Below are 11,972 nucleotides of genomic sequence, written 5' to 3'. Positions count from 1 at the left end.
TGTGAATAAAGGGCATGCCAGTTTACAAAAGCAGAAATATAAATGGATATTTTACCTTGTTAATGTGGAATATGATGAAATGAGTACTATATACTGATAGTAGACTTGAACTTTCAGCAAATCAGTTTGTCTCAAAAATGGTATTTCCTTTTCTCTTTGACATAGTGAGTTAAAGAGGAGAAGGAAAAGTAGGGGTGGGGTGGAGGGAATGACAAGAGAAGGAAAATGGGAAGAATGAAAGCCATGAAATGGTAGTGACTGAAAAGAGTAGGGTAGTATTTACTAGTGTTTGGAGTCAGGAGGTTGAATTGCAGCCCTGCCACTTACCTTTAGCTGCTTGCGTATCCTCAGGCAATTTACTTGACCTTTCTAAGTCTCATATTCCTTATCCATAAAAGAGACATGACAGTACTTTCCTAATTAGGCTACTCTGAAAACTAACTGAATTCATATATGCAAAGTACACAGTTTGCTTTCATACGACATAATAGTATGTGTTACATGCTTATAAGACCTAAAATGTGAAATTATCAAATTTTAATTTGGTGCAATGCCCATCCCAAACCAACTTACTCCCAAATAACCCATATAGTACAAACAACACCGACTTCAGTGGAGAGAGGCAAGGGTGGACTAAAGCATGGTTCTCCTAAGCATTTACAGCTACAGGCAAATGATAAGAGTGCCATGATACAAATCAACCTATAACACCAACTGTCAGTCTCCTTCAGTCAAAGCTATTACAGTACAGACCTTAGGATCTTTATCTCTGGACATGAGGTAATAAAACAGTTCCTTTTCAAATAACTCATGAATGCACTGATTTCTTAGGAACCATAGCCATGGTAGTAATTCCTCACCCAACTTGCATCCTCAGTTCACTGCTTTGTGGGCCTTCTGAAAAGTATTCCTTTAGAAGAGCTGAGAAGCATTCCCTTTTCTGACAGACAGCAGATATACAGTCACAACTTAGCAGAAACCCTGAGTAGAAAACCACTACAAGAACCAGTACTGGTAGCAAAGCCTGAACGGTAATAAACAAATTGCCAGAGACTCAGTGTGGACAAGTCTGAGAGTTAAAAAACTTCCAGGGGACCCAATGCTTTTGTGAGTTTTACCTCCTGGAGCTCTACCAGGAAAAATCCCCTCAGGTATTAGGGGTGGTCGGGAGAAGCATTATGTTCTAAACAAGGCCTTCCCCCAAGGAAGACTATTTTACCAGATCATAATCTGCTATGGTTTTGAATCTAACTGACCTGGGGAAAGGGCAAAAATAACCAACTCCAGTCAGCTCTAACCTACGTGGAACAGAAGATACCTCCCTCCAGCCATCTGGGAAAAGAAGTGAGGAGCACTTGTGAAGTTCAGACCCTAGGGCCACAGGCTCACTTAAAGACTGAGACAGGCCAAGTGTGGTGGCTCACATCTGTAATCCCAGCACTTTGGGAGGCTGGGGTGGGAGGAGTGCTTGATTCCAGATGTTCAAGACCAGTCTGGGCAACAGAGAGAGACCCCATTTCTACCCCCCCCCAAAAAAAGAAAAGAAAAATTAGCTAGGCATGGTGGTATATGCCAGTAGTCCCAGCTATTTGGGAGGCTGAGGCAGGAGGATGGCTTGAACTCAGGAGGTGGAGGCTGCAGTGAGTCAAGATTATGCCACTGCATTCTAGCCTGGGTACCAGAGTGACAGCTTCATTCTGTCCTAAGTGTAAAAAAAGGTTCAGATATAATCATAAAATTATAGAATGCTTCCCCTTCCCCTGTGCCTCACTACTACATGACTAATGGCCTATTTACTGCAATTCTTTTCAACCAGTACATCATGTCCAGCTTTCAACAAAAAATTACAAAGCATACTAAAAGGCAAAAACACAGCTTGAAGAGACAGAGCAGGCATCACAAACAGACTCACATATGGCAGGAATGTTGGAATTATCAGATCAGGAATTTAAAACAACGACCGTTAATATCCTAAGGGTGCTAGTGGAAAAATTAGGCAACATGCAACAATGGCTGGATAATGTAGGCAAAGAGATGGAAATTCTGAGAAAGAATTAAAAAGAAGTGCTAGAGATCAAAAACACAAAAATGAAGAATGCATTTGATTAGCTCATTAGTATACTGGACACATCTTGAGGAAAGTATCTTTGAGCTTAAGGACATGTCAGTAGAAACTTACAAAACTGAAAAGCAAAGAGAAAAAAGACGGAAAAAATGGAATAATATTCAAGAATGTGGAACAACTACAGAAAATGCAGCATATGCATAATGGAAACATCAAGAAAATTAAAAGAGAAAAGAACAGAAGCAATAAATAAAGTAACAATGACTGGGGATTTCCTGAAATTGGTTTCAGATCCCACCACAGATCCAGGAAGTTCAGAGAACATCAAGCAGGATAAATCCCAAAAAAAGAAGAAAAAGAAAAGAAGAGGAGCAAAAAAGAAAAAAAGAATGAAGGAAAATGAAGAGAATCTGAGGGACTTCTGGGATAGCATCAAATAGAAGAAAACATGCATTATGGGAACCTCAGAAGGAGAAGAAAGAAAAGGGTAGAGGACCTATTTGAAGAAATAATGGTTAGAAATATGGATATACGAATTCAAGAATCTCAGATAAATCCAACCACAATTAAATTTAAAGGGATCTAAGGGATCTACACTGAGACATACCATTGTATCATAATTAAACTGTCTAGTGACAGAAATCTTGAAAGCAGCAAACAAACAAAAAAAAGCAACTCAGTACATGTAAAGGAGCTCACACTAGATTCTCAGCAGACTTAGCAGAAATCCTGCAGGCTAGGAAGTCGGATGATGTATTCAAAAGAAAAGCGGTGCCAATCAAGAATGCTATGTTTAGCAAAAGTGCCCTTTCGAAACAAACAAAAACAGAAATTAAGACTTTCTCAGATAAAAATTGAGGGAGTTTATCACCATTATTCTATAGGAAATTCTAAAAAAGCACCTACAAGTAAGTGAAAAGCTGATAAACAGGAACATAAAACCATATATTAATAAAAACATAAGTCCCAGGTAAATATACAGAAAAATACAGAATCCTGTATTGTAATGTAGGTGAGTAAATCACTTATAAATCTGGTATAGAATTTTTTTTTTTTTTCTAGACAAGGTCTGGCTCTGTCACCCAGGCTGGAGTGCAGTGGCATGATCTCAACTCTCAGCAACCTTCACCTCCTAGGCTCAAGTCATCCTCTTGCCTCAGTCCCCCAAGTAGCTGGGACCACAGGCACTCACCACCATGCCTGGCTAATTTTTGTGTTTTTTGTAGAGATGGGGTTTTGCCATGTTGCTCAGGCTGGTCTCAAACTCCTGAACTCAAGTGATCCGCCCACCTTGGCCTCCCAAAGTGCTGTGATTACAGCCATGAATCATTGCATCTGGCCCAGAATTTTTCTAAAAGCATAAAAAGTAATAATCTATATTAAATAAGCAATGTAAAAACATGCAATTTGAGTCATCAATAACAAAACAGGAGGCAGAAAGACAGGTAAAGGAGCATGGTTTTTATACGTGATTGAAGTTAATTTATCAGTTTGAAATATTTAAATATTTAAAATGTCAGTTTAAAATAGATTGTTAGAACTTTTAAGATGTTTTATGGAATTGCAAGGGTAGCCATAAAGAAAATATCTGTAGAATATATACAAAGGGAAATAGGGAATCAAAACGTCACTAGAAAAAATCAACAAAAAACAGTGAGAGGAAAGACAAAGCTGTAAGACAGACAAAAAACAATGAACAAAAGTAATACTAAGTCCTTTCCTATCAGTAATTGCTTTAAACATAAAAGGATTAAATACACTAAAGTAATAATAAGTCCTTTCCTGTCAGTAATTATTTTAAATGTAAAAAGATCAAACATACCAAGACATTGAATGGCTAAAAAATATGAGATCCAATGATAAGGTGCCTACAAGAAAATCACTTTATATCTAAAAACACATGGGAGCCAGGCACGGTGGCTCACACCTGTAATCCCAGCACTTTGGGAGGCCGAGGCTGGCGGGTCATGAGGTTAGGAGTTCAAGACCAGCCTGGCCAGCATAGTGAAACCCTGTCTCTACTAAAAATACAAAAAATTAGCTGGACACGGTGTCGTGCACCTGTAATCCCAGCTGCTCGGGAGGCTGAGGCAGGAGAACTGCTGAAACTGAGGAGGTGGAGGTTGCAGTTGAGCCGAGACCACGCCACTGTGCTCCTGCCAGGGCGACAGAGCGAGACTCCTTCTCAAACAAATAAACAAAAAATACACATGGGCTAAAAGTGAAAAGGTGGAAAAGATATTCTATGCAAATGAGAAACTGGAGAGCAGGAGCGGCCATACATATATCGAACAGAATAGACTTTAAGGAAAACAAACTATCATAAGAGAAAAAGCGGGACATTATATAATGATACAATGGTAAATTCACCAAAAAGATATAACAATAAATATATACACATCTAACATCAAAGCAGTCAAATATGTGAAGCAACACTGACAGAACTGAAGGAAGATGGCCAGGTGCGATGGCTCACGCCTGTAATTCCAGCACTTTGGGAGGCTGAGGCGGGTGGATCACCGGAGGTCAGGAGACCAGTCTGGCCAACACAGTGAAACCCCATCTCTATTAAAAATATAAAAAATTAGTTAGGTGTAGTGGCAGATGCCTATAATCCCAGCTACTCAGGAGACTGAGGCAGAAGAATTGCTTAAGTCCAGGGGGAGGAGGTTTCAGTGAGCCAAGATTGCACCACTTCACTCCAGCTTGGGCAAAAGAGGGAAACTCCACCTTAAAAAAAAAAAAAAAAATTGAAGGAAGAAATGAGCAGCAACATAATACTAACAGGTGACTTCAATTACCCCACTTTCAGTAAGAATAGAAAACCAGACAGAAGATCAAACAGAAGACACAGATGACTTGAATAACTCTTTAGACCAATTGGAACTAACAAACATAAACAGAACACTCCACCCAACAACAGGGGATACACATTTTGTCAAGTGCACATGTAATATTCTCCAAGAGAGACTACATGTTAGACCACAAAAAAAGCCTTAAATGTAAGAAGATTGAAGTCATACAAATAAATTCTCCATCCTCAGCACAATGAAACTACAAATCAATAGCCAAAAAAACCAAAAAACAAAAACAAAAAAACAGGCAAATTCACAAATGTATGGGAATTAAACAATGCAGTTTTAAACAACCAATGGGTCAAATAGGAAATCACAAGGGAATTTAGAAAATATCTGGAGATAAATGAAAATGAAAACACAGCATACCAAAACTGATGGAATGGAACAGAAACAGTATTAAGAGGAAAGTTTTATTAAAAAGGAAGAAAGACCTCAAATCAACAACTTAACCTTACACTTAAAGGAATAAAGAAAAATAAGCTAAATTCACAACTAGCTTAGAGCAGAGATAAATGAAACAAATAGGAAAAAATATAGAAAAAATACAACAAAACCAACAGTTGGTATTCTGAGAAGATGAACAAAATTAGCAAATCCTTAGCTGCAATAATTAAAATGGAGAGGAGATTGAAATAGCTAAAATGACAAACAAAAGAGAAGACATTCAACTGATGTTATAGAAATAAGAAGTATGAGGCTACTATTAAATTACAATGAAACCAGATAATCTAGAAGAAATGGGTAAATTCCTAGAAACATGAAGCCAACCAATACTAAATCATGAAGAAATAAGAAATCTATGTGAACATACCTATAACTAGTAAAGAATTGAAACAGTAATTAAAAACCTCCCAACAAAAAAGGCCAGGACCAGATAGATTCATTGGAGAAGTCTATCAAATATTTAAATAAGAACTAACACTAATCCTTCTCAAACTCTTCGAAGGAATCAAAACAGAAACTCTCTGAAAGAACTGCAACACTTCCAAACTCATTCTATGAGGTCAGAATTACCTTAACACCAAAATGAGAGACACAAGAAAAGAAAACTGCAGGCAAATATCCCTTAAATATACTGATGTGAAAATCCTCAACAAAATACTAGTAAGCTGAATTCAACAGTATATTAGAAGGATTATACACCATGACCAGTGGGACTTATTTGTGGAACGAAAGGAAGGTTTAACATATGAAAATAATCCTATTTAATACACCACATTAACAAGATGAAGGACAAAACCAGATGATCATTTGAATTGATGCAGACAAAATCCAACAATCTCATGATACAAACACTCAATAAACTAGGAATAGAAAAAAACTACCCCAGCATAATAAAAGCCATATATGAGATGGCTACATTTAACATCATAGTCAACAAAAGAAGACTGAAACTTTCCCTCTAAGAGCAGGAATAAAGCAAGGATGCCCACACTCACCACTACTATTCAACACAGTACTAGGAGGTCTATCCAGAGCAATTAGACAAGAAAATGAAATAGAAAACATACAGATTGGAAAATTAGTAAAATTAATTCCCTTCACAGATGACATGTTCCATAAAAGCTGTTAAAATCAGTAAATTCTGCAAAGTTACAGGATGCAAAAGCAAAATTCAAAAATTGCATTTCTATACACTAACAATCAATTCACAAAGGAAATTATCCCTCAACCAAAGGAGCTGTAAAAAAAAAAAAAAAGGAAATTAAGAAAACAATTCCATTTATCGCAACAAAAAGGATAAAATACTTACAAATAAGCTCAACTAAGAAGGTAAAAGGTTTCCACACTACAAACTGAACACTGCCACAAGAAAATCAAAGAAGATAGAAATAAACGGAAAGATATTCCAGGCTCATAGATTGAAAGACTTAACATTGTCAAACTATCCATGCTACCCACAGTGATCTACAGATTCAATGTAATCCTTATCAAAATACTGATGACATTTTTTGCAGAAAGAGAAAAAAAGCATCCTGAAATTCTCAAGGGACTATAAATAGCCAAAACAATCTTGAAAAAGAACAAAATTAGAAAACTCATACTCCCTGATTTCAAAACATCCTACACAGCAACTGTAATTAAGATGGTATGGTACTAGATACATACACCAATGGAACAGAATTTACGGCCTAGGAATAAACCCTTGTATATATGGCCAAATGACTTTTGACAAGGATGCCAAGATGACACAGTGAATAAAGGACAGTCTCCTTAACAAATGGTAATGGGAAAACTGGGATATCCACATGCCTAAATAAATAGATAAATAAATAAAATAAGTTGGACCTTAACCTACACCTTACATAAAATTAACTCAAAAGGGATTAAAGACCTAAATATAAGGCCTAAAACTATGAAACTCCTAGAAAAAAATATAGGGGAAAAACTTCAGGATATTGGATTTGAGAATTATGTCTTGGAAGTGACACCATAAGCACAGGCAACAAAAGAAAAAAATAGACAAATGGGACTACAAGAAACTTTTGTGCATAAAGAGACATGATCGACAGAGTGAAAGGGCAACTTACGGACTGGGCAAAAATAACTGCAACTCATGTATCTGATTTGGGGTTAATATCCAGACTATATAAGGAACTTCTACAACTCAACAGTAAAAATACAAAACAAAAATTTAAAAATGAGAAAATGACTTGAATAGAAAATTCTCCAAAGAAGATATATGAATAGCCAATAAATACTTGAAAAGATGCTCATCATCACTAATCATCAGGGAAATGCAAATCAAAACAATGAGACATCAACTCATACTCACTAGAATGGCCACTATCAAAAGAGCAGAATGTAAGTGTTCAGCATGTGGAGAACCCTTGTGCACTGGTGATGGGAATGTAAAATGGTACAGGTAGTACAGAGAGCAAGCAGTAAGGAGATACTTCTAAAATTCAAAATACAATTAGAATATGATTCAGCAATCCCACTTCTGGATATATATCCAAAAAGAATTCAAAGCAGGATCTTAAAGATAAATTTTCACCCATGTTCACAAAAGCATTATTTATAATAGACAAGGGGTAGAATGGAAACAATCCAAATGTCTATTGACAATGGATGGAAAAGGAAAAATGGTATATACATAAAATGGAGTATTATGAAATATATTTTTTTTAAAAAAGAATATTGTGTCACGTGCCACAACACAGGTGAACCATTAGGGCATTATGCTAAGCAAAATATGCCAGTTGCAAAAGAACAAATACTGTATGAATCCACTCATATGAAATATCTAAAGTAGTCAAATTGTAGAAAATAAACAGCAAAAATGTGGTTAGCAAGGGCTGGAGAGAAGAGAGGGAATTTAATTAGTGTTTAGTGGGTACAAAGTCTTAAGTTACATGATGAAAAAATTCTAGAGATCAGTTGCACGATAATGTAAATATACTTAACACTATTGAACTGTACACTTAAAAATGGCTAAGATTGTAAATTTATTATGTGTTTTTTACAATAAAAAATGCAAGCAAAAAAAAGGTGAAGAAAAAATAAAAACTTTTATAAACACAATTTGAGGTAATTTTTGCCCACAGAACTGACTTGCGAGATATGTTAAAATAAGTTCTTTAAAGAGAAGAAGAATGATATAGGTCAAAATCTTAGATCTACATAAAGAAAGGAAAAGTCCTGGAGAAGAAATAAGTAAAAGTAAAATAAAAACTCCTACTTTTTTTATTCTTACTTGATTTTACTTGTGAACAAACAAATAGCAGTTCGTTCAAAATAATAACAGTAATAATATATTCAATTATGCTATTAATGTATAACATATATAAGTGAAATGAATAACAGCAATGATATAAGGGAGGGTAGAAATTAGGAATATTTTGTTATTATTAGGAACTTGCACTACCCACAAAGAAGTATAGTGTTATTTGAGAGTCAAATTGGATTAGTTGTAAATGTATAATGCAAACTCTAGGGCAACCACTAAAAAAGAAAACACACACATAAATAACATTAATATGCTAAGAAAGGAAAGTGGAATCATATGAAATGCTTAATTAAAACCACAAATGGTGAAAAAAGATTGAAACAAAAACAGAAACAGGGGCAACAAATACAGAACAATGACAAATATAATAGATATTAACTCAACTATATTCATAATCACTTTAAATATCTATGTCCTAAATATGCTAATTAAAAGACAGATTGTCAGAGTGGATCAGATCCAAAAATAAGACCAGCTAGATTTTGTTGAAAAGAAACCCACTTTAAATATGAAGACACATACCCTGGCGTGATTCCCGTCCTGCGCGGCTGTTCTCTGGAGCAGTAGTTGTTTATCTTTGTTCACCTCTCCCACCTAAGTGCATGCCACCACCCCATGGAAGATTTGATGGACATGAACATGAGCCCCCTGAGGCCCCAGAACTATCTTTTCAGTTGTGAACAAAAGGCCAACAAAGATTATCACTTTAAGGTGGATAATGATGAAAATGAGCACCAGTTATCTTTAAGAACAGTCAGTTCAGGAACTGGTGCAAAGGATAAATTGCATATTGTTGAAGCAGAGGCAATGAATTATGAAGGCAGTCCAATTAAAGTGACACTGGCAACTTTGAAAATGTCTGTAAAGCCAATGGTTTCCTTTGGGGGCCTTGAAATAACACCACCAGTGATCTTACGGTTGAAGTGTGCTTCAGGGCCAGTGCACATTAGTGGACAGCACTTAGTAGCTGTGGAGGAAGATGCAGAGTTAGAAGAGATGAAGAGGAGGAGGATGTGAAACCCGTAAGTTTATGGTAGAAAGATTCCACAGAAAAAAGTACAACTTGCTGCTGATGAAGATGATGATGATGAAAATGACGAGGATGATGATTTTGATGATGAGGAAACTGAAGAAAAAGTGCCAGTGAGGAAATCTATATGAGATACTCCAGCCAAAAATGCACAAAAGACAAATCAGAATGGAAAAGATTGAAAACCATCAACACCAAGATCAAAAGGACAAGAATCTTTCAAAAAACAGGAAAAAACTCCTAAAACACGAAAAGGACCTAGTTCTATAGAAGACATTAAAATGCAAGCAGTTCATCAATTTTGTGAAGAATGCTTCCGGGTGACTGACCAGGAAGCTATTCAAAATCTGGCAGTGGAGGAAGTCTCTTTAGGAAAATAGTTTAAACAATTTGTTAAAAATGTTCCATCTTATTTCACTTCTGTAACAGTTGATATCTGGCTGTCCTTTTTATAATGCAGAGTGAAAACTTTCCCTACTGTGTTTGATAAATGTTGTCCAGGCTCTGTTGCCAAAAATGTGTTGTCCAAAATGCCTCTTTAGTTTTTAAAGATGGAACTCCACCCTTTGCTTGGTTTTTAGTATGTATGGAATGTTATGACAGGACATAGTAGTAGTGGTGGTCAGACATGGAAGTGGTGGGGAGGCAAAAATATACAGTGAAATAAAACTCAGTATTTTAATAAAGTAAAAAAAATTAAGACACATAGATTAAAAGTAAAGAGATTGACAAAAATATCACGCTAACACTAATCCAAAAAATGTGGGAGTAAGCATATTTTCAGACAGAGCAGACATCAGTGCAAGAAAAATCATCACAAAGAGGCATTACATAATAATAAAGGGATCAATTCTCAAAAAAAACACACAAAAAAACAAAAAAAACAATATGGCCGGGCACGGTGGCTCATGCCTGAAATCCCAGCACTTTTGGGGCTGGTGGATCACTTGAGGTCAGGAGTTCAAGACCAGCCTGGCCCAATATAGTGAAACCCCGTCTCTACTAAAAGATACAAAAATTAGCCGGGCATGATGGTCCTTGCCTATAGTCCCAGCTACTCGGGAGGCTGAAGGAGGAGAATTGTTTGAACCTAGAAGGCAGAGGCTGCAGGGACCTGAGATCGCACCACTGCACTCCAGAATGGGCAACAGAGTGAGACTCTGTCTCAAAATAAATAAAAAATTTTTAAATTATATATATATATATAAAAAACAATATTTAATGTGTATGCACCTAATAGACTGCCAAAATATATAAGGCAAAAACTGATAGAACTGCAAGGAGAAACAGATGAATCTGCTATTATAGTTAGAGACATCAACACCCCTCTATCTGAAATAGATCCAGCAGGCAGAAAAGAAGTAAGGTCACAGGTGAACTCAACAGCACCAGTCAACTGGATTTAACTGACGTACACACTACTTCATCATCCAACAAGAAGTAGAATATACATTCCTTTCCAGCTTACATGGAACATTCATCCACTGAGAGACCACATTCTGGGGCATAAAGTATACTTTAACAAATTTTTTAAAAAACTAAGAATCTTACAATATTACCATGCAGACCACAATGGAGTTAAACTAGAAATATATAAATACAGATAGCTGGAAAATTCCAAAACATGTGGAGATTAAAAAACACACTTCTGAATAACAAGTAGGTCAAAGAAGAAATCTCAAGAGAAATTTTAAAATATTTTCAGCTATGTGAAAATAAAAATACAACATATCAAAATTTGTAAAATGCAGTGGTGTTACCAAAATGGCAGAGTAGAAGCAATCTGAGTTGATTTTTTCCATACAGAAAATGAAAAACAACTATACAGTGACAACATTATCACCACTAATATTCCAGAACTCAAAACTGAGGCTGTGACAATCCTTGGTGGCACAAAGAAAAGAAAAATTATGAGCAGAAGAGAGAACGGACTTCTCTATTCATGATGCCCCTCCCTTAAGTTATTAGGCACTGAGTAAAAAAGTCTCCCAAGACTTATGGTTCCTATCCTGGAGAAACTGAGACTGAGGTAGAGAGCCAGTTTCCTCACTGTCTAAAGTTACTATGCAGGAAAGCTGTTCCTGCCTTAACCCACAGGAAGCATTACTAGTGCCTGTTGGGAGAAAATCTGAAGACAGCTATGGACAAACGTGGAAGTAGGGCTAGCAACTCCAGCAAAGGAAACTTGGGGCTGTTCTTTATCTCAGCCAAAGAAGACGCCAAATCAGAGGGACAGTGGATCAGCAGCAGTAGGAAGCACATTCCACGGGTCCTCTGGGCACAAACTCC

The 11,972-nt window shown here is 36.5% G+C and overlaps 1 protein-coding gene across 2 annotated transcripts in view; it reads right to left on the bottom strand.

Moving 5' to 3' along the window:
* LOC105463675 (ring finger protein 13) overlaps positions 1-11,972 on the bottom strand; it is a 158,130-nt gene that overhangs the window by 9,738 nt on the left and 136,420 nt on the right. The gene's annotated exons all lie outside the window — the stretch shown is intronic.

Source organism: Macaca nemestrina, chromosome 2 (genome assembly GCF_043159975.1).
Source record: "Macaca nemestrina isolate mMacNem1 chromosome 2, mMacNem.hap1, whole genome shotgun sequence".
NCBI lineage: Eukaryota > Metazoa > Chordata > Mammalia > Primates > Cercopithecidae > Macaca > Macaca nemestrina.
Note: the sequence above shows the minus strand (reverse complement) of the source record. Positions and strands in the feature narration are given on the sequence as shown.